Here is a 22647-nt window from a genome sequence, read left to right as displayed (position 1 = left end):
TAGTTCGGCAGATTGTGGGTCCGCAATAGCTCTGATTCACTTATTTGTTTCAAAGTCAAGTTTTTTTCTCAATGGGCCTTTGATTAAGATGGATTAAATGATTTTAAACTGACCGGCAACAGGGTATTTATTCAAATTTTGTGATAAGGTTTATTATCAATATTATTAAACACAATTGTTTTATTACATTTATGTATCGTTACATGGAGCTCAGAGGGGCTTCCTGGCACCTTTATTAGAAAACAAAAAAAATGACCACATTTCTTGCCAAATTAATTCACGCTAAGCAACAACCAACTGAAAATGAAAGTGACTTTTATTGGTGTGAAAGCTGTGGGGTTCTCTGAAAGGAGTGAAGCACTTTGAATTAATTAACTGAGCTCTGTGTATGTGGTAAGGTCTTCAGTGTGTCTCACTCTCTCTCGCTTTCTTTTTCACACCATTTTCCTCTGCACTCTTTCTCTCTTTGAAACATGCTCCCATGTTGTTCCTCCCCATGTATTCCTGGAATCTTGCACCTGCATGCCTCTCAAGCAGTCGTTCTCCTCTCCAACAGTTTCCATTCTCTCCTTTTTGTGCATACTTCCTTTCATCTCCTCCACCTTTCCATGTCCCATGCGCACAGAACATGCCCCTCCACTCACCCGTGAGCACTGCATCCTCGTTTCCTTTCTTTGGGTACATATTTGACAGTAGTGTGACCCCCTTTATATGCGAGCTCACAATTGGCACACTACCATTTTCAAGATGCTCGCAGAGAGGCTAAGGACTGAATGTGCCTGTTGTGTGAATACCTTTATCACCAGTGCTCAATTTGAACAGGTGCTTTCAGGTGCCCAGCACCAGCACTTCTTTTACAGGGCCGGGGCTACGATTTCTGTTCCTGCAGGTGATGGTTTCAATATTAATTGCCCAATTTAAAATAAAAAGAACCACATACCTTGCATGGTGACGGGCTAGTATGTTTTCATAGGGAGGCATACATCTGTTCAGCAGATAACACGTGCATGACCTCTTTTCAAATGTTTGGGTTCTAATGAGCACTAAATATACATTTCCTGCACAGACCAGCAGACTACCTCGCAGGAAGTTTCATTTCGTGTATAAAGTGCCTCGATTTTTTGAATAGCACACAGACTTTACTGTGAGTCCTCTTTCATTCACTCTTATAATTTCTGAGTGTTATGTTAATCAACATGCACGCCGAGGTCGCTGGTTCACCCAGTATGTACGATAATTGCTAAAATGCAAGGACCGTTTTAGACAGTCCTACTTGGGACAAAAAGAGCATGCAAGTTGTTCAGAGTACTGAACGAACGTTTCTTTTTGTTTTCTCTTCCCTTTTCCTTACCAATTTTCCCTGCCCGACCCACAGATCTTCTTTTTTCTTGTTGACAAATACAGGTAGGATTTTTAGTACGGAATAAGGATATCAGCACGAATTATACGCACTGATACACAGGGGTATAAGGTTAAATTAAGGTATGCACAGATGTACTGATCCGACACATCCGCACAACCGTAGCTGACCCACATAATACACACGGGTGAGGAGCTTGTGTTTTGTTTTTGTGGGATCTCATTTCAAGGTTAGTTCTTAACAGTGCATACAAAGCAAGTTAATCAACACAACGTTCACTGCTCTAGATAGATTTCTGGTATGTATACATGCTGGAATTGGAGCCATGATCTCTTTTGTATGCAATTCATTCTAATTTAGAGTCTCACAACTCTCTTTAATTTCACCTGTTCACGTGGGCAATCGGGCCTGTGTAACTTTTTTGACCACATATGAATTTAATTTAATTTGATTTATGGAATGTCGTATTGAAATAATCACCAGTGCATGACATGCCTGTGGTATAGACAACCATTGATCTGTGCATGATATGCCTATATGATTGCCATTATGATATACATTCCCGCAGGGGCATTTGAAAGGTTGTATGTTCTAGTCCGCCTTTTTGCACGTGGCTTCAAAATGCTGTTATAATATGGATTCTTTAATTCTGCTTTTTGCATCTGGGGACACGTGACCAGCCCAGGCCTGTCTTACTTTTAAATGTTGTTCATGTGCCCCGAGGTTTATTCCCTTATAGATTGTTACTTGCACTTTATCATACATTGGTGCTGCGTGTCGTGAACTCTTTACACACATTTGTAAGAGTAGTTTTTATCTAATGAAATATTGTTTAGCCTGTATCATTCACAAAGGCAGTGTAGTTGCTATTCCCTTCTGCTTTTAATCATGTTGCTATTTTAACAATGTTTTAATTGTTTTGACGAATTATGAAACTGTACTGTATGTGGTGTTAAGGATTTTTGAAATCCGAAAAAAACTTGAGGATGATGACTAATAGTCGCTAAACAAACAATAGTCTGAAAAATGATAGTGGTGAATTCACGGGCTGGTTTTTTATTGATTTGTTTTTTGCCTACGCCCTGACTGTTGGCCCTATGGTGTCGTTTGTCAGTGTTTTCTTTCTGTTTTTCTGTCTTGGCCCAAGTCTGGCTTCTGATATGCTTTCAGTTTTAGCTGTTAACTTGCTGATCTGAAGGCTCGAGTACCCATTAATGTTTGCAGCACATGGTGGTTTCTCACAGTACACCACATGTCGACTGCCCCTCCACCTTTATTCATGTTTAAGGGTAGGTTATGTGTATTTGTAGAGCGCTCCACCGCCCACGAGGGTATCCAGGCGCTGTGTACGGGTCCAGCCTCGCCTAGAGGACCTAGGGAGAGTTATTCAAAGGACCAGTTCTTCTTCAGCTGTATGTGTGGTGGGAGTAAAACACAACTTGTTCTTTATCCATCACATCTTTTATTTTTGATGTGCGTGTAAGCCACTGCTAATCGCCCAACATTGGCCTCCGAGCACCTGGAGGAGTACATACAGAGCCGGCTTTATGGCGGTGAGACGGGTGCAGCAGCACATGTTGCTGACCTTGGTTGGGGGCACGGTTTAAATTACTTATGGGTTTAAAAGGACTGTGATTCTGGGCAAATCACTTAATCTCCCTGTGCCTGAATGTGTCCCTGTGTAACATAACCGGTGCTCATGTAAAGTGCTCCAATACCTTTGGGTCGAGTTTGTGCTTTATAAATCTGCATTAAAAAAAAAGGCTTATTGTATGTTGATGGCAAGGAAACCAGTCACATCTTTTCTGCTGGTGCGTTTGAATTACAAGGCTCATCTCTCCCGTTTTGTCGCTTTCACTCAGAGTTTTTTGGGAATATCCTGATTAAGTGATTTGTAATGAATCTGTCACACATATATTCCTCATTGCCTCATTGCTTCCCCAGTGACTTCCCAGCCAAAAGACAACTGGATCCCCTTCCAGCAGTATCTGAGTCTGAAATGTGTCTCTGTTATGTAATGCTCACCTTAAATTTAGCCTTTACTACTCACATCAGTGGCACCTCCTGTTGTGGTTGTGGGCAACGTTTTATAATTGGGTAGCTCATGTGCATTTTCATGACTAATAGGTGGGACAGATGCTAGTCTATAAGCGATCCTTGGGGATGGTCTGAGAACGGTTCAATACATTTTACTCCTCTGCATATACCATTGTTGCTTGCTTGGCATCAGTCATGGGTCATTGACATCCCATTCTAGTTGCTAAATATTCTGATTTAAAGCTGTGAAAACACAAGGAATCTATTTACTCCACATCAAAAACTGTTTATTGGTAATGGGGTAACTGTCAGTACCAATGTTGTAGGGCAGGATCTTGATATGGCTGCCATCCTTCCATCATGCTGCCTTATCCATGGTTGCTGAGTCCATCTTAGAATAACTTCACTCTGTCAGAGCCACCAATTGCAATGATTTGATCTTTCCTTGTGTCATCACCCACAACAAATTCTTCTACTCTTAGAGCTGAGATTTTCATGAAAGTCTTATAGTCTGAATTCAGCACCTGAGCGTAATAGGACGGAATGTATGAAGCTCTGTGGTTATACTGAATAAGCAGCTACCTATGTTATGCCATCTATTAATGTAATAACTGCACTTTCACAATTGCTTTATTAACCTTCCTGCTTTCTCAAATTTGCTTGAAAATGCACAATTTTTCTTCTTTTTTTTCAAAATTTTCTTGGGGGGGGTTATCCCCCCAAGCCCCCCTTTTGGGGTTCGGGCTCGCTCGCTGCGCTCACTCGCTACGGTGCTGTATGCAAATTAGTTTGCGCCCCACCACTTTAAAATGTCACCCACCGCCCCTGGGAACTGTTTGTCAGGGTAGACGCGCTGTAATCTCGCCGGTGTCTGATACGCTGTAAAACTCCCATGATGATCCAACTCCTGGGTAATAAATAAAGAAGATGTTGCAGGGTGAGCGGGGGTGTAAAAAACATGCTGTACGCCACATTGGAAGTGTTTTTCACTGCATGTAATAATTTTAGCTTTGGTGGTGTTGCATAAGATGACACCACGACTCATTCACAATGAAGGGGACATACATTCACCTCCTTGGCCCCAGGCTAAGGAGATGGTGTACACCATGAAAATAGTGGATGCTGTAGGTCAGCTGGCATCCAGCCCCAAATATACACAGGATAACGTGGTGGGTAAAGGAAGGGTGGTTCAAACATGCTTCCCTAAAGCATTCTTCACGAGTATTGTTTTATTTTGAGGTATTTTACGATTAATATAGCAACGAGAACAAAAACCTTTTTCTGAGAGTTAATTGTAAAGGGTTGTTTTACACCACTGGGTTCAAAGTCTTGTGATATTCAAATGTGACTAAAGATATAAAGATATCACCAGGGGGAAATAGAAAGATACAAGAAAGCGTGGCACACCCTTCAAATTATTAGCACAAATGCTGAGCGCCGGGCATATTAAATGAAGGAGTCTCACATAATGGCAAGTAGTGTGATGTAATCTTGATTCGAAGGACTAAAGCCCTCAACCCCCCAGAGGTGGCATGATAACACATGCTTTTTTATCGGGCTGCTCTTCACACTGCTAGGTAGACTCTATCAAATTGGGCTACAACCCTGTAGGACTGGGGAGAGCCGTGGATGCAGATAGCAGCCACTATGTTGTGGTGGGGGCCTGGATTACAGGTGTGTTTGTAAACTAAATGTGCGTTGCAGAGGGGAGAACTGCTAACATTACCGACAGGTAGACAAACATATTTTATTGGGGTTTCCGTTGAGTAGAGTTAAAATGAAAAGGTGAGGTCGGCATGTTTCTTTCTGCCCGTCTAACTGCCCTAAAATTAATGCCTGGGGCTTTTTCCAGGACCAATCTGCTTTGAATGCAACACTCAATTTGGTGGAATAAATTATATAAACGGGGCACCAACACAAAGCCTAAGTTGTTTGCCATCTTGTATAGACCTAGTGTGCATAATGTACAGCAAGTCAAGAGACAGCATCTTAGAAAATTATTTGCCATTATTTAAGGTGACCACAAATACTGCAAACAATTTGTGCAAAGTGTCTGCATGAGCATGCAAGCGATACACCCTTAAATATAAAACGGGAGTTATTATCATCTGGGTCACCAGGGGCGTAGCTAGAGCTTGTGGCGCTCGGGGCTACCCCTCAGATTGCCACCCCTTGGGGGGGGGGGGTTAGGGGGTGCTGGGGAAAAAAAGACGGTGAGCACTTGAAAGATGTCCGAGTCTCCGAGGAGAGACACGTAGTATTGCTGCTAACAGTTACCTCGATCATGCAAGTTACATTTATTTATAAAGTTTTATATAGCGCAAACTTGATCTCGAAGGATATCAGAGCGCTTTACAATTTGAGGCAAAGGTAACAAATCAGAATATTAGAGGCATTGGCATGTCTAAATTGTGAGCTGGGCACATGCTTGCCATAGGCCCCACTGATTTAAATACCGGCCAAAGGTACCAGCTACGCCCTTACCCATCCCTTTTCCCAAAATTATAGTACTGACCTGATCCAAAAAGTACAGTGTTCTCTTGCTTATTTTACATTGTATATCCTACATCTTACACCTGCACAGTTGTTGCTCCTCCACAGTATATCCTAGCACCCTTAGTTGTAAAGTGCTCGGTCACTCTTCGGGGCTAGCAGCGCTATAACAAAAACTATAAAATAAATATAAATATGCTGTATGTGTTCTCTTCTACTTTGAACATGATTAGATATTTGTGTGGTTGGATTCTCTGGCTATTTGTGGTGCATGACCCAAGCTTACCACAATCCCCCATCGATGATTGTCATGTGGGGACCCCGACCCCGGATCAGTAGCGACCACTGTGCCCTCGGCCTGGTTGCCCCCTCGCTCCCCGCCTGCTGCCTGCCTCGTACCTGCCTGCCTGCTACCTGCTGACGCCGATCCAGTCCGGAGCCCCAGCCGCAGCAGGGCCGCCCGCCTGGTTTTTCGCGCCGGTTTTGCCGCAACCCCGCCCCCACGCCTGCCGATAGGACCACGCGCTCCACGCCTCCCTGCTGACCCGCCCTCCCGGCTCCCTTCTTATGACGCCCCCTCAGCGACCGCGCAGCGGACGCGCGCAGCGGGAGCACCGAATGAGCGCCGAAGGTGCGCCAAAGGTAAGCCCGTCTGCGCCCGTCCGCGCCTGGACCGCGCCCAGTGCCAGGACCCTTGGCCCCCGCAGATCTCAGCCCACCCGTCGGACGTACGACGCCGCCACCCTCAACGCACTCAACGACGGACGAGTCCCAGGATGCTACCGAGCCACCCCGAGACGCACCCACGGACCCTTCATCTGCCAGTCCTGCAAGTTCACCTGCCTCGCACCTGCACCCGCCAAGCCGCCCAACAGCAGCAACCACCTCAAGTGCATCCTGCTCAACACCCGCTCCGTCCACAGACACGCCATCGAACTCTGGAACCTCCTCGACACCACAGCTCCTGACGTCGCCTTCCTCACGGAAACTTGGATGAACGCCTCTTCAGCGCCAGACATCGCCATCGCCATCCCAGAGGGCTACAAGATCACCCGGAGGGACCGCACCGCCAACCAGACAGGAGGAGGCATCGCCATCATCCACAGGGACACCATCCGCATCACGACCAGCACAGACGACATCCTGACCACCGCCGAACACCTACACTTCCAGATCCACACCGACCCGAAGACCACCCTCAGAGGCACCCTGATCTACCGACCCCCGGGACCACGCACACGATTCAGCGAGGACATCGCCGACTTCGTCAGCCCACATGCCCTCCCCTCCGCTGACTACATCCTCCTGGGGGACATCAACTTCCACCTGGAGAACAACAACGACCGCAACACCACCACCCTGCTCGACAACCTCGCCAACCTCGGACTCAAGCAGCTGGTGACCACCCCCACCCACCTCGCCGGACACACACTCGACGCCGTCTTCTCATCCAGCAAAGACATCACCTTCAGCCACGCCACTGGACTCCACTGGACGGACCACAGCTGCGTCCACTTCACCTTCAGAAGAACGACGATCCACCACCACCAGCAACAGGTTGCCCGCAGAAGCTGGAGCAAGATCACAGCCGACCAGCTCGCCGCTTCCCTGAGCCAGCACCCTCCCGCCAGCTCAGCGAACCCCAGCCAGGCCGCCGACAACCTCACGGAGTGGATCAGCAACTGCACGGACGAACTCGCCCCCCTGAGGACCCCGCCCAGCAGACCCGGCAGCAGAAAAGCCCCATGGTTCACCGACGAACTCAAGAGCTCCAAGAAGAACTGCCGAGCTATCGAGAAAACCTGGCGCAGAGACCCAACACCGGACAACATGACTGCCCTCAAGCTCGCCACCCGAAAACACCACCAACTGATCCGCGCCACCAAGAAAACTGCATTCAAGGACCGGCTGGACAACAACGCACACAACAGCAAGGAACTCTTCAACATCGTGAAAGAGCTCTCCAACCCCAACGCCGGAAACAACGACATCACCCCATCGCAAGAACTCTGCAACTCCCTCGCCTCCTACTTCCACAACAAGATCGCGGACATACACAACAGCTTCAACACCCAACCGACGAACGCCACGTCCGACACGACCGAACCAACGCCCCCCACCACCACCCTCCGCGCCTGGACCCCGATCAGCACCGAAGACACCGTCCGCATGATGAACTCCATCCACTCCGGATCACCGACCGACCCCTGCCCTCACCACGTCTTCAACAAAGCCGACGCTGTCATCGCACCCCACCTACGGGACATCATCAACACCTCCTTCACCACCGCCACCTTCCCGGAGAGCTGGAAGCACGCCGAACTCAGCGCTCTACTCAAGAAACCAACAGCGGACCCCACCGAACTCAAGAATTACCGCCCCATCTCGCTGCTCCCGTTTCCGGCCAAAGTCATCGAGAAGACCATCAACAAGCAACTGGCCGCATTCCTCGAGACGAACGGATCCCTCGACCCCTCACAGTCTGGCTTCCGAGCCAATCACAGCACCGAGACCGCTCTCATCGCTGCCACCGATGACATCCGAACCCTGATGGACAACGGAGAAACAGCGGCCCTCATCCTCCTAGACCTCTCCGCGGCCTTCCACACCGTCTGCCACCGCACCCTAGTGCAGCGCCTCTACAACGTCGGAATCCAGGAGAAGGCACTGGAATGGATCATCTCCTTCCTCGACGGAAGGACCCAGAGAGTCCGCCTACCACCGCACAAATCAAAGGCCACCGAAGTCATCTGCGGCGTACCCCAAGGATCCTCGCTGAGCCCAACCCTCTTCAACGTCTACATGAGCCCCCTCGCGGCCATCGCACGCCAACACAACCTGAACATCATCTCCTACGCCGACGACACCCAGCTGATCCTCTCCCTGACCAACGACCCCGCCGCCGCCAGAGCCAACCTTCACGAAGGAATGAAAGAGGTAGCCGAGTGGATGTCGACCAGCCGCCTGAAGCTGAACTCGAACAAGACGGAAGTCCTCATCCTGGGATCCTCGCCCTCCGCCTGGGACGACTCCTGGTGGCCCCCCGCCCTGGGAACCGCACCCAAACCGACAGACCACGCACGCAACCTGGGCTTCATCCTGGACTCCTCCCTCTCCATGACCAGGCAAGTCAACGCCGTCTCCTCGTCGTGCTTCAACATCCTGCGCATGCTACGGAAGATCTTCCGGTGGATCCCCACCGAGACCAGAAAGACTGTCACCCAGGCACTCGTCACCAGCCGACTGGACTACGGCAACGCCCTCTATGCCGGAACCACCGCCAAGCTCCAGAAGAGACTCCAACGGATCCAGAACGCCTCAGCCAGACTCATCCTCGACGTCCCACGACACAGCCACATCTCCGGACACCTAAGAGACCTGCACTGGCTCCCGGTCAACAAGAGAATCACCTTCCGTCTCCTCACCCACGCACACAAAGCCCTCCACGATCAAGGCCCGAGCTACCTCAACACCCGCATCAACTTCTACGATCCCAAACGACACCTCCGATCAGCCAGTCACGCCCTCGCCGCCGTCCCCCGCATCCGAAGAACGACAACAGGAGGAAGGTCCTTCTCCTACCTGGCCGCCAAGACCTGGAACTCCCTCCCGACCGACCTGCGCCTGACCCAAGACCACCTCGCCTTCAGGAAGAAGCTCAAGACCTGGCTGTTCGGGCAGTAGCAGCACCCCCCTCCCCCTAGCGCCTTGAGACCCTCCGGGTAAGTAGAGCGCTCTATAAATGTCTATGATTGATTGATTGATTGATGTGGGACACCGAATGTAAAAAATACCATTATTTCATGCCCGCACTGTTTGTGCTTGCAGTGGAGGCGAGAAGCAGGCCAGGAGTGGACGTGATGGAGTTTAAAAAGGGGCAAAAGACAGGCCTGGAATCTGGCTCCATCACTAAGAGAGAGAGTGGGAGGGGGTGACCACCCCTCCCGGGCAGGAGCGGGCGCCATCCTGCCTACCATGGATTACTATACTCTACTTCGTCGTGTATGAGTGAATACAAGGAAGGAGGCCTAGAATGAGATCCAAAACCTAACGGGCTGCGGCACAGTGCAAAACGAGTCTGGGACCTGCTTGCTTGTTGAAAACAGAACAGAGTGTAACTTGGTGCCGTCGTGGGCGTGCACGGTGCATTGCAATCATTCATTGTAATTCGCTGGTTCTTACTTTATTACTTTCTCTCAGTCTGTCTCACCTTGAATTACAGTAAGCAGGCAAGTCACTCAGAAAGGTGGTCTCCTCTCCACGCAAAGTCCGACTACTAGACAGGGGAGGGGGCGTAGGGGGCAGTGAGCGCGTAACGCGTCACACTGCTACGGTGCGGCGAAGGCTGGCCAAAACTGTCCTCAAGGGCCGTCATTGGTTGTGCTCGCGCGCGCCACCACTGATTGACGGCCCTGGAGGCTGGAGGACTAGTGTGAGCGAGACTGGGGAAGAGGGTGGGGGGCAACAACGGTCGGGTTCACTTGATTGCTAACTTGATTGCTGGGTAACGGTAACGGCCGGGCGGGTAACGAGTGATCAAACATCAAAGTACTCCGCTGCCTGGATCAAAGTGCCTACAGTCACAGAGGCCGCCGCGGCCGCAACGGGCCTCGGCTGCTGTCCAGACAGTCAGTCAGAGCCGGCCCGCGCGGCCGCGGCCGCCACATACAAGTTCAAAAAGGTGCCGCCTCAAAAAAGGTGCCGCCTGGGGTGGACCGCCCCCCTCATCCCCCCCTAGCTACGCAGGTGTGGGTTACTCTTACCCCGACATAAGTTATGGAGCTGTCTACGTTGTTGTGTGTCAGACAGGAAGGGAAAAAGCTGAAAATATGATCAACTGTACATTTCAGTACTCATGTGTAGCAACATAGCCAAAACAGCTTAGTAAGTGGTGCAACCTAGTGAAATAAATTCTGGAGTCATGGGCAGTGTTAACAAGTGTTTTTTAACCAGCACGCCAAATATTATGCCACAGGTGTAAACTTATGTCTGGTGAACAAAATAGGACTACTTATATAACATGCCATGTACAGTAATGTGAAGCGTTTTGGCAATTAGTCAATACAACAGAATATGTCATTTGGATGCTATGGTTCAACGGAATCTTTAGCCAAACTCATCTGTACCTGAGGATGGATAGTGCAATCCAAATTGCATTGAAATATTGCATTGAAATCAGGCGTGTGCATCTTGGTCCTACAAGATGCACACGCCTGATGTGATTATTAGCAGGATATAGCATCGGAGAAGCATTTAAACATATAGAGAAATAATGCTCTATAATGTGCAAAGCTAATGAGACATAACATGAATTTAATGCAAACTTTAACTAGGCAATCGTCCTTAAATGTGCTAAGCCTAATACACTGAAACACTGCCATATTAAAGTTAACAGAGCTAAGAAATTGTAGATTCAGCAGTTAAACTTGATCTTGGCCGGGAATGTAGACTTTAATGGGAGAATGACTCATGGGGAACTTAGGATTGATAAAACGTTGTTGCAGTCTTTGAAATTGCTATCTGAAGAATATTGCGTTCTGCGGAGTGAACATGCTCCCATGAGGGCATCAGAAGCTGACTGGTGGACAGAAGGGAGAAGGAGCAACATGAAGATTGAAACAATATTTTGTCTGTCTATAACAGTGTGTGCTCTTAGAGTAGGACAACCCATCCCACCCATCATTATGAGACATACCTCAGTTTTTCCATATCCCGTCATACTTTGTCTACGCTGCTCTGAGACTCTACCGAGTTTCCTGAACCTCTCTTTATGAGAAAGTCTGCTTTGATCAATTATTGATTGATTGAGCTGACTTTTAATGTTAAAGCTGTATGCTTTATGATTTGTCTCAATATCTGAACTCTTTATCGGTCTCCGAGACTGACACCTTTTACTTCCCACTCTTAGAGAACGGATTTTCCTTCCTTTATGGAACACGCTTAATGCTATTGATTGATTATTGACTTCTAATGAGTATCTAATTACATTGATGAATTTAACTTTGGACTTTAATAAAGACGACTTACTAAAGATTTAAAGGTTAAAACCCTTTAACTTCCATCAAACTCTCTTTATTGCCTGCTATAGATAGGAAGTATGAGAATTTAATGTGATGTACACCTCTTGACCTTCTCTAAAACAATGGCAAAGATCCATTGGCTTACAACGGTGGGGATTAACCGTGATGATGGTAAACTGTCCCCGCTAGAGCAGCATGTAGTCTCATTCTTATTGAATGTCACCATTCTCTACTTAAAATGATTGGGCCTGTCTGTTGTTTTTTTAGGTCTCAGACAGAGGAGGTGGGCCACACTACCATGTGCTGCCTTTATGCTATTTCCTAATTTTATAGAGTATGTGTAGCAGGGCTAATAGAGGCAGCTGCAACAGGTTACTGATATGGATCTCTCCTTGTGAAAAGCTTTATGCAATGCACACCCCATTATTTATGTAGTGTTGGGTCTGTATTTCTTCTGACCTAGGAATTATGGACCCATACGTCTGATGTTCAAACGTATTTGTTTTGCATAATGCATTTATATGTTATCACAAGGTTATACTATTTTTATCATTAGAATATATTTTTACCGTGTTGTCCCTATGTTCTATGTATATATTGCGTATACTTATTTTAGTGATGTCCACCATTGCTGTAAACTGTACGAGCCAAAAGTAATAGACCAATGAGCCTCATATATGTGTATTCATACCACAATTATTGCACTACCGTCTTCACAACTCCATGATCACAAGAATACCTTCTCTGGCATTCTTGTGAGAAGTGATAAAAACTAGGCAGGTTTTTTATTTAAGGACAGAAACGGCTGATTCCTCTAATTCCTCTAGGTTGAAGATATTCAAGGACATTTGTCATCTTCCCCAGACATAGCCAGGTATGAATCAATGGCTTTGTCAGCTAAGCTTTATTCAGTTTTTTGTGGCTCATCTCTCCTAATAGCAAATTACTAGATCTCATTGGTAGTATGTCGTTGCAACGCATGCCTTTACCACACATGCATTACACCGGAATGCTTTTTCCACGCATAACCGTTGCCACGAATATTCCTTTACCACGCATAGATTTACAACGATTTTCGTTGTAAATTTATGCATGGTAAGGGCATACTCTTGGTAAAGGTTATACCCCTCCCCTGTACCCTTACATGACGCCCTAGCCCCCACTCCTTATAATTACCCCTGCCCGTAACCCTTAATCTTTTTTTTATTTTAACTAAAATTCCCCTTACCTCTCACGTTGTCTCCTCTCCTTCATCTTCCTTGGTGATGTCGTATGTCTTAAAGAGGAAGCGGAAGTTTCTTTCTCTTTCCTCTCAAACGACACGGATTGCCTCTGCTTCGTCACATCAGGTGCATTTATTTTGGAGGGGGGCAAAACCTCCCCAAACCCCCTTTTTATTCCCATGCTTGTTTTGAGGGGGAGACCCCCCAAGCCCCCTTTTTCTATTTTTTGCCTTTACCACACATGCCTTTACTACGTATCTCGTAGTAAAGGTATGCGTGGTAAAGGCTTTCGTGGTAACCACACATGCGTTGTAATCAGTAGCGGTCGGCGCCAGGAAACTTATGGTGTCAGAGCGCTATATAAATCCCCCTTAAGATAAGAAGGAGTTTCGGCAGGGCGATGACGTGGGCAGGGGGAGGGGCAGGGTGGGGGGTAGTAATGTATGGATTACGGAGTTTTACAGGTAAGTAAACATTTAAATAAATAAAACGAATTTTGTTGCGCGCACTACATCACCAAATGTGATGCAGTGCGTGCAACGAAATGTATTTTATTTATTTAAATGTTTACTTACCTGTAAAACTCCGTAATCCATACATTACTACCCCCCACCCTGCCCCTCTCTCTGCCCACGTCACCGCCCTGCCGAAACTCCTACTGCCGACCGCTACCGGTTGTAATGCATGGTAAAGGTTTGCATAGAACCGGCTGCGTTGTAGTGGCCGTTTCCCTACATATTAGGGCTATGTCATGTACGAGATTGATTCCTAAATGATCAGTTTCTACATTCTGTATACTTTATTTTCAGTATTTTCAACAACTTTTTTGTATTCATGTTCATCAACAATGAACACTAAAGTAGCTATCTGGTGAATGATTTCACAATACTTCCCGAACCCCAAGTAGACATCATCAAACAAAGCAACATTTCAGCATGCCTATTGTTCATGATCGTTAGCGATGCAAGACTGGCTAAAAGTAACAGTTTTTTTGTCTACACGTGATGGCCTCTTTAATGCTTAAGACGACATTTTTTGACCGTTTTCAATGGAATCTGTATCTGGAACATCGATAATACATATTTTGGTTGCAATGGTTCACACAATGAGTGCCCTTACATCCCACCATAGAGTTTGCGGGCTCATACATCTTTTCGAGGTCTTCCACTTTTACCAGTGTACCCATCTCTCCTGCCCAGGTGTTACTGGTCCCTATTATGTTAGATTTCTACCCCAGACCTCTGTTTGTTGACCATTGCCCACATATGCTTTAAAATCTTTTAGTACATCTGCTTTTGTAGACGTATTTTCCATCCAACAAACACCAGTCTGTGTTTGAGCACCAGCTGAGGAAATTTTGGGCTACCACCTCCACCCCTCTGCAGTCAGCCATGCACCCCAGTATTTAGGGGATGGATCACAGCTGATGCCACACCTGTCCCGCCCTATTTCGGTTGTTCTTATTCTTTGTAGCATCTTCCAAGTACTGAGTAATTTATGGAGTATTTTAAGTTGCACTAGTCTAAATCCTGCTCTATCTCCCTATGGTCTTTTATGGCCTTCTCCCACTCTGTCATCTAAATCCCCCACATCTCGTACTCATCTGGATCTTAGTTTGGATAGCCTATCTCGTGTATTAAACCAGTCTTGTAAATGTAGGAAACAGTGTTTTGGGCATTAGTCAGCAGTCTATATTTATCTGGGTAAATGGTGGGGTATACCATGTACAAGTCAGGGTTGCTCAGACCCTGTGGGCCAGGAACATCATCATATGCTTCAGGTCCCTTTTTCTCAGTTCGCTTTTCACAGTATAAAATGTTCTGTGTTGTTTTTGTACTATCTGCATGAAACCTGGGAAAAGGATTGTTGCTTTTTCACACCTAAGAGAATACTTTGACCTTGTAAGTTGCATAATAGTGTCCCATTCTCTACATTTCAATATGCAAGCTATTATCACACTTGGGGGCATATTTACACTCCCACAATGTGATAGTTGTTTGCTAGGGAAGCCGCCTTCAGCATCTTTAGCCAGCCTGGCATCATGTTTATATATTTTAGATATTGAGTATCAAGAGGAGAGAGAGGATTACAGAACTAGTCCTTATCCCCGAGTTTAATATGTATCATCAATAAGAACTAGTCTAGTGCTACGTGATAATGAAGGAGCTGTATGTTTTAAACTGACGAAAAAGAATAAAGCTTTTCTTTTTCAAGAAGCCCTCACCCACCAACCTAGTTGGTGGCATGCTTTATCATCGGGCCCATCTGGTGACACCGAGTGTGTCCCTGGTGTGCTACTACGCCTGGTTTACAGCGGAGCAGGTATTCTTACTGAGTGTGCAGTGTGGTGATGTGATAGTGACGTTACAAACTGTACAGTGGTCCCATTACCAAATAGGTTTTCTTTAATGTTTGGGCCACTGGCAGCAATAAAAGCAAGGCAATGGATGTGCGACAGAGATCCGTAGCAGACGAATAGGCCTTCACATGGGTCCAGAGCTGCGATGTACATTTTTCTAACAGCCTGAACCCCTGCCGGATTCTCATGAGGCGTATCCTGCTAATCGCTAGTGAATACCCTGAGAGGAAACTCCCCTCTTACACATAATGCACCTTAGAGCGTGCAACACATTTTTGCACAAAACACATAAACTAGGTTTAGACTTCACATCACACACACTATAAGGTCCTGAGGAAAGCTAGTATATAACCAAGGCCTGGCTCAAACATGTAGACCGATTAGTGTATGTAGGAGCTCCTAATTACGGCTGTAAACCAGGCGTAGTAGCACACCAGGGACACACTTGGTGTCACCAGGTGGGCCCGATGATGAAGCATGCCACCAACTAGGTTGGTGGGTGAGGGCTTCATGAAAAAGAAAAGCCCTTTTCTTTTTCTTCAGTTTAAAACATACAGCTCCGTCATTATCACGTAGCACTAGACTAGTTCTTCTTGATGAGACATATATATTTTAGATGCCAGATGTCCTGTTTCATAGTTCTAATCCCCTAATTGTGACCATGCAGTCTCTTCTACTGTTGCTGCCTTCTCCAGTACTGTTCACAGGTCATTTCAGAGTATGTTAATACTAGCAGCCCGCCCCAGCGTTGCCTGGGGCAGAAAGGGGCTGGGGGCAGTACACCCGCTCCCGCCCAGACCCCCTCCCGTCCCGACTCCCTCCCGCCCCCACTCCTCCCGCCTGTCCCTCTGTACACACCCGCTCCCGCCGCCCGCCCGCCCCCCGCCTCCCGCCTCGATTTCAATAAATTACCTGAGCTGCGATCTTCACTTCACCGCCGCTCCTCTTCGCCATGACGTGCCCGCGCTCCTCACTTCACACCGCAGCTCCATGCCTCTCCTCCTCGTCATCACGCACGTCCTCATCACGGACGTCGCGGCCAGTGCTACGTCACGGCCAGAGCACGGGGTTTTTTTTTTATAGCCTATGTCCATCTGCACACCCTGACAATTTCTACAATGTATCGGGTGTGTGGATTGGCGCTGTGGTTCCGGAGTTTACCTGGCTCAAAGGTGCGTGTTCTCTCTTTATAATAGTTGTATAGATTTATTGAGCTCATGTCTATTTTATATTCCAAGATAGACCTTGTTTCTCATAACGCTATCAGAGCTTTTTTCAGGGCTGTATCAGGTTGACCTGCTTGTCTGGGGTTGGCTCCGACCTCTTACGTGGAAGATCTCTTAGGAACGCTTATTTTTCTATCCGGTTATGAGATGTGCATCTGCTTGACTTTCTGGAGCCTAATCTGGGTGTTTGTGTATTCCTTTGTGCCAAAAAGTGAGTCCCTGTTTACTTTTTCAGTGCTGTATTGCAGACTGTGCTACGTAATAAACAGGGGTTCTGCCCGAATTACCCTCCCATACCTGGGCAAGGAGCATCACAAGGATGAGAAAGTAGAATGAATGGTACTGAGGTATTGCAGACTGTGTCAACTCCTCATAAATTCAGAAGTATTATGTAATGATGGAGGTGAAACAGGCGAGAGCCAGGCAGCACTGCTTCCACTCCAAGATATCCGTAGTAACTGATGCCCTGGACTGAAACCTGCAGTGGAACACAACATGCATTCCATGCATTGCTCTACGCTACACTTCAAAGCATAGCATAATACAACATATCCCCCCCTTACAAGGCAATAAATGAACAACAAAAATAAAAGAAATATATTGTCAATAGTAAATTGTGCATAAAAAAAAATAAAAAAAATCTTCTTTTCAGGCCGCTATCCACATAGTTCGATCCCATCCTCGCCGTTAATTGTAATGATGTAGGCACGCTGATGTATTTTCCAATAAGCTTTATTAGCTGGTAGGTGAAATAGGCAAGAGCTAGGCAGCACAGCTTCCACTACAAGACATCCGTAGTAACTGATGCCCTGGACTGGAACCCGCAGTGGAACACAACATGCATTCCATGCCTCGCTCTACGCCACGCTCCAAAGCATAGCACAATACAACATATTAGCTTGCTGAATTTCAAGGTGTGTTGGCTTACATAAGTACTCAGTTTAAGTGCAAACCCTATCTTTCTCCAGCCTTATCAGGAAGAATTCATCTCTTTTCTTTGTGAGGCCCTACCCGATATCTGCTCTATGGTGGCTTGGTGTTGTAAGAGATTTCTAAATTGTCTCTTGGGGCATTGATTCTCAGGTAGAGGGCATCTTCCCTATCTTACTGCTGCCTACTGAGGGCTTTCTAGGTCTCTGACCGAAGTCTATGCACTTCCACCAGCTCTTCTTAGCCTCGCGGCTGTCCGCAGAAGACCCCCTTCTTACGTTTTAAAGAATGTCTTTCCCTCTTCTGGCCTGTAGCTGCTCAATCAGGTGCCTCCATACTGTGGCTAACTCCCAGGGCTACCTTCAGTGTGCCCCCTGCTCACCTCCTTAGCGGATCTCTCCTTGTTGCTGCCTTTCTTTCCTCTCAAACACGAGGGAAGCATCTCTCTTCACTCTTTATCTTGGTAGTATCGTGGCTGCTGCCTCTCAGTTGTGGGATGCTGGCCTGAACGACCTCCTTTTTTTAAGGTCTCGCCTACGCAACGCACATGCGCTGCATAGGAGAGAGACCTTTAGCCATTGGCACAGCTTTGGGGGCAAAAACGTGCACACGTGGCATTGCTTGCAATGGCAACACATGCACGTCTGGCGATTCCCTTGCAGGAGCGCGTGGTGCCTTATGGTCGACAATCATCGCGCCTTGCTGCACGCTCCCGCAAGGGAATTGCGCAGGCCCCCTCCCCCTGCTGCAGCGCGAGGCACGCGCTTGTGCTGGTTTTTATTTTTAGCAAAATTGTTGGCATTCTTTAAACACAGATGTAGGAAGCCTAATACCGGTCGATAAGGGCCGAAATTATCGAATTTCGGCCGTTACCTACCGGTATCAGGCATTTGAGATGTAGGGGCCTAATTTAAGGATTCGGTAATTTACCGAAACGGTAATTTAAGGAATCGATAAATTACCGAATTCTAATGTAGGAAGCACTCAAGTGAGTGCTTTTCACTTGCAAGGATTCGTTATTTACCACCAACTTATAGTTTGTGGTAAATATCGAAAACCTTAAAAAAAGCATATTGTGCTTTTTTCAACTGTGCCATGTGGCAGACATACATGCCCTTAGGGCATGTATGTGTGCCACATGTGCACCCATGCACTATACAGGGGTGCAACAGGGTGTCAATGTGACACCCTGCCACTCTTGTAGGTCTACCCTCTATTACCGATGCGGTATTTCTCATTCATTCCTATGGGCCTCCAGGCCCATAGGAATGAATGGGGAATACCGAATCGGTAAAAACCGAATCAGTATTTACCGAATTTTACTGATTCGGTAAAATTTACTGAATCATTAGCTACATATCATTTACCGATTCTAAAATACCGAATCGGTAAAATTCGGTATTTTAGAATCGGTAAATGATATTTACCTACATCTGGCCCTAAAACATCACCTCACCAGTAAGAAAGTAATTCAGGAAACACCCACCATAATCACAACTGGTTTTCTCATCCTTCATCCCACCTGCGCACTTCTCTACAGATTCCTCATTTGCACTCCTCCTCATTACCCCCCCCCCACACTATAGCGCTTCCAGGCAGCCTTGGAGCGCTTTTCAGCACACCGCTATAGGTTACATCTGTCCGCTCTTCCAAGCGGACTCGAAGAGGGCTCCACCAATCTGTCTCTAGGACTATGAACACAATATTATCCAAACCAGAGCTGTTCAGGTCAACTCTAGAATGCGGACAACTCTTCTACAACCACTAACTAAATCCCTGCACTGCAAAAGCCCTAAATTCATTGACCAACTAATCACCAGATACATACCACCGCAAAACCTACGCTCACTCCATCAGAGCCTCCTGCAGACGCCTCCTTTCAAACTTAAGCACGCTGGAGGCCGTAGGTTCGCAACACTTGCCCCATGCTTATGGAACACCTTCCCTCTGGAGATTCGGAACTGCCAAGATCTTCTCTCCTCCCGGAAAGCCTTGAAGACCTGGCTTTTCAGACAAGCACTTCAATAACTCTCCACCCCTCATCCACGTCTATGTTACTGTTGACGTCAGCGCCAAGAAACCAATCGGTGTTAGCGCGCTTAATAAATACCTTAATAACATAACATAACATAACATAACCATGTCTAGAAAACAAACAAAAAACACACACATATGTCCCAATGGTTGGCTTTGTGTATTAAATGCAGTTGGTGCAAAGGGGAAAGGTATAACCCCATAGCTCGCCCAAGGCTCCCCCAACAATTTGTTCTCGAGCTTAGTGTAGCAGCAGCAGCTGCCCCCCCCCCCTCCTCCACCCCCCATCCCCCGCAGACTATTTCCAGGAAGTGTATTTTAAGCACTGGTCACAGTATATTTTAAACTGTTCGCACAGGCCGACTCCTTGCTGTGCTCAAAGGTTCCTGACGGAGACTTCATGGCAGGTGTCAGGCAAAGAGTACCTGTCCATTCATTCATCCATGGACTTGCTCTCCAGTCCATTCACTCACCGTGCATGCAGTCAGTCACTCCCCCGTGCATGCAGTCAGTCACTCACCCGCACGCGCAGTCAGTCACTCACCTGTGCGCGCAGTCAGTCACTCACCCGTGCTCACAGTCAGTCATTCACCGGTGTGCGCAGTCAGTCACTCACCCATGCGCGCAGTCAGTCACCCACCCGTGCATGCAGTCAGTCACTCACCTGTGCATGCAGTCAGTCACTCACCCGTGCATGCAGTCAGTCACTCACCCAAGCATGCAGTCAGCCATTCACTCGCGCACAGTCAGTCACTCACCTTCTGCATTACTCCCTTGCATCCTATTCACTCCACCAGCTACATACAGACCCAAGCACCCACCTCTAAGCACTACATTGCTTTCTTTTCGCTCTCTAACTATTTAAAAAGTTTTGTACCTCCTCAACTTTCTTTAATATGGAATCGCAGTTTCCGCCTCACCGTTGCTGCGTGAGCTCTTTAGAGGGTCCAAGCATTGAATGGGCGTGAATTCTGAACCTCTTTAGGCTCCACCGGCAGGTGCTGTAAGAACCTCTCACTGCCTTCAGCTTCAGCTCTAGAGCCCTCAGTCGTGTATACGAACAAGGAAGAATCCCTGCACCCTCCGCTGGTACAACGCCAGGTGTGATCTCAGTCAAACGTGCTTGGATAACGGGATCTCCTTCCACTCTTCTGAGAAGAAGGCCACATTTCTGGAAAGGGATATTTGCCAAGGACGGACAAAGGGCCGCTTCAAGCACATGTCCTACATTTTCTGTGAAATTGGAAGATGATGCAGCGTTACCTAGTAACCGAATGCCACGAGTGACACACGCGGCCAATACTGGCTTTTCAGCCAACATCGTGTCATATTATGCGTCCGGCAACTTTGTTTTTTCCGGTAAATGTCCCAGCAGGCAAAGAGCTGTTGTATAACAAGTGTTGGCATAGCCAATAGGTCTCGCTTTTGGGACCTTCTAAGTATTTAGTTATGCAGCATAATATTCTTGGTGCAACAACAACTGTTGCATGGCTAAACACTTAAAAGGTCCCAAAGGCGAGACCTATTGGCTATGCCAATGCTTGTTTTCTTTCTTTGTGTGTACCAGCCCGTGAAGCAGTGGCACTGCCAAGGGAAAGCTAGTTTCGCTGCGCTGATATAAGGAGACAATATATGCTTGATTTTAGTTACCATCTTGCTACCTATATTCTGTACTATTTTCATGTATAAAAAACATTTGGCATACAAACTGTTGCTGTGTGTGGGCTAACCTTGGGGTATGCTGAATGTAGCTCACAGATCACTTGCTGAGTCTCGAGAGGACTGACTTTCCATCTCATTATTGGCCCTTCTTCTCATCAGACATGAGGGAGAGGTTAAGGGGTCCTTGTCCATTGTCTCTGCTCCACACAGCCAGTAGGTACATGATTTGCAGCGTTGAGACAAATCTATCAGCTGCAACCAAAGTCCTTGGCTCACACCAAGTACAGTAGTTCTTGATGCAGCTGCACCTTCGGAATACTTCTGCCCACACCCTCAATTTTGGCAACCCAGGCACGCGTCCAGTATGCCTAATGGTTGCGCCAGTCCTGCACTGTGCATTGTGGTATTTTGCTGACAGAAAGCGACCCAGGGGCAGCCATTATAGCAGTACTAAAGGGGCAACCAAGCTCCTGGACTCCTTCAGCTCTCAGCAGGTTCACTCAAGTCTGACTCCCATGCACTGGATGCTTGATACTGCACCCCTCATCAGCCCCCCCCACCCGATGTTTGTGTTTATGTGCAAAACAACAGCGCTCACAATACACGAGGTAAAAGAGCCGCTGAGGAAGATGTCAAAACAATGTTATACATTTTGATGTGAATCACACAGAGAAGTATGGCAGTACTAGTTCCTGCAGTACCAATAGTTTATTCATTGAATTTAAGATGTTTTGAACTCTACTGACAAACCAGTTATATTCTGAAGTCCTAAGTCCAGTTCACTTTTCTCCAGGTCAGTGGCAGCTGCTTTAGGGTTGCGGGGGTAAGTTGGTCGGAGCAAGAACAACATGTGGTGCATTTCTTCCTCCCTCTTTTTTCCTTATCTTGACAACTACTGCTTCCCTCTCCTCTGTTCCAACCTCTGCGTCCATGCCCACTGATTGAGTGAAGGTACAAGCCATCTGTCCATACAAGACCTCAAGACTCTCTCCATGTATAACTTTGATGCAGGTCTTCGATACCCAGTTATCTTCTTGTCCGGTGGACATGTGTGCTTAGGGGAGGGTTGGAGATACCTTCATCCTTGATTCAAGAGTGTACTCCAAGCCATGGCAGCCTGGTAAGCTGGCATATGCAGCAGAAGAGAAGTCCGGTGCTCGAGACTTTCTTGTAAAGCACCAAAGAGGCAGTCGGCTGTCACGTCACCAACAAGCTGGCCAGCCAGGCAGCCTATCTGTTGTGACATTCTTTGTGTGGGAGCACTTGCGAGTGTGCTGATGTTATTGTGAGCAGGCTGCCATTT

At 47.2% G+C, this 22647-nt stretch overlaps 1 protein-coding gene across 2 annotated transcripts in view; it reads left to right on the top strand.

The window, feature by feature from the left end:
- The window catches only part of STON1 (stonin 1), a 256242-nt gene that overhangs the window by 198465 nt on the left and 35130 nt on the right, over positions 1 to 22647 (top strand). The window lies entirely within an intron of this gene.

The sequence above is a fragment of the Lissotriton helveticus genome, chromosome 6 (assembly GCF_964261635.1).
Source record: "Lissotriton helveticus chromosome 6, aLisHel1.1, whole genome shotgun sequence".
NCBI lineage: Eukaryota > Metazoa > Chordata > Amphibia > Caudata > Salamandridae > Lissotriton > Lissotriton helveticus.
This window is presented reverse-complemented; position numbering and strand designations above follow the sequence as displayed.